The sequence below is a fragment of the Mandrillus leucophaeus genome, unplaced genomic scaffold, assembly GCF_000951045.1.
Source record: "Mandrillus leucophaeus isolate KB7577 unplaced genomic scaffold, Mleu.le_1.0 Scaffold101, whole genome shotgun sequence".
NCBI lineage: Eukaryota > Metazoa > Chordata > Mammalia > Primates > Cercopithecidae > Mandrillus > Mandrillus leucophaeus.
The window spans coordinates 1,194,714-1,196,395 of record NW_012098210.1 but is presented as its reverse complement, the minus strand read 5'-3'; positions in this window follow the sequence as shown (position 1 = coordinate 1,196,395).

Sequence of the window (1,682 nt, the reverse complement as noted above, 5' to 3'; positions counted from 1 at the left end):
CTTCACCTCTTCATCTACAGGTGACAGAAACCAGATAACAGAACATACCTTTTTGAGATGGTGTGAAAATGACAAAGCACCAAGGTGGAAGCTTTCCTTGCTGGGTTTGAGGAACAGCAAGGAGATTAGTGTGACTGGAGAATGATGAATGAGGGGAATGTTGAAGGAGATGAGTGAGGTTGGAGAGGAGTGCCGAGTTAGATTTTATTCCATGTGTGCTGGGAAGTTTTTGGTAAGTGGAGACCAGGGCATGACATCATCTGATATCCCAGGATCCCTCTGGCTGCTGTGAGAACAAGAAAGGAAGCAAAGAGACAAGTTATGGGCTTGTTCAATGATCCAAGACAGAGATGATGGTGGCTATGAGTAGAGTGGAAGCAATGGAGTGGGTGACAACAGTCATATTCAAGATAATTTGAAGGTGGGGGCCACAGGATTTGCTGATGAATTTGATTATTCGATGGCAGAGAAAGGGAAGAATGAAATATGCTTCAAATTTGTCATTTTCTTTTTTTCCTTTTTTAATCCAAGAAACTTCGGCGATGGGGAACACTGGTGAAGTGGTTTTAGAAACAGTGAATAGAATCAAGAATTCAGTTTTCAACATGTTAAATTTGATAGACCTATTAGACATTCACATCACGCTGGCAGCTGGATATAAAGGGCCAAGAGTTAAATGATGAGGCCAAGGTTAGAGGAACAAACTTGAAAACCCTGGGTGTATATGTTGTATTTAAAAGTCATAGGAAGGGCCCGGCGTGGTGGCTCACGCCTGTAATTCTAGCACTTTGGGAGGCCAAGGCGGGTGGATCACTTGCGGTCAGGAGTTCAGAGACCAGTCTGGCCAAGATGGCGAAACCCCGTCTCTACTAAAAATACAAAAATTAGCCGAGTGTGGTGGCACATGCCTGTATTCCCAGCTATTCGGGAGGCCGAGGCAGGAGAATCGCTTGAACCGGGGAGGCGGAGGTTGCAGTGAGCGGACATTGCGCCACTGCACTTCAGCCTTGGTAACAGACTGAGAGTCTGTCTCAAAAGAAAAAAAAAGTCATAGAAAAAAAAAATGTCATATGACTGGATGCGATTATCAACAAATATGGGTAGAGCCCTTATTTTGTGCTACTAAAGTATTCTAGGCACTACAGCAATGAGTAATACACAAAGAGAAAAATTCACACCCTTATGAATCTTACATTCTAATGGGGAGGGGATAATAAAATAACAAAAATATACAGCGTGTGAGATAGCAAGAGGGAAATACAGGAGAGATGAGGATGAGGTGGGTGGGAAGGTTACAGGATGGCTAGGGAAATCCTCACTGGGAAAGTGTTATTTAAGCTTAAGTCTTGAAAGAGGTGAGGGCAGCAGCCTTTTGGTATACCTTGAGGACTAGCATTCCAGGCAGAGGCAAAAGCAAATGCAGAGGGGCTGAAAAGGAGCACGTCCGGCCAGTGGAGGGAAAAGCAAGAATAGTGGCTGTAGAGGAGACAGCCGGGGTAGGTGATGGGGAAATGAGGACAGAGAGTGTAATGGGAAAGGTGGGGCGAAGAGAAATGAGTGTGACACAGAGCAGCCCTGAGTACGGATTTAAGCTAGGAAGGTGTCCAAACAGGAACTTAAGGCTCTCTTATTACTTCAAAGCGGGATGTTAACGCCCAGTCCCCAGGCCCCGCCCCTGCTCG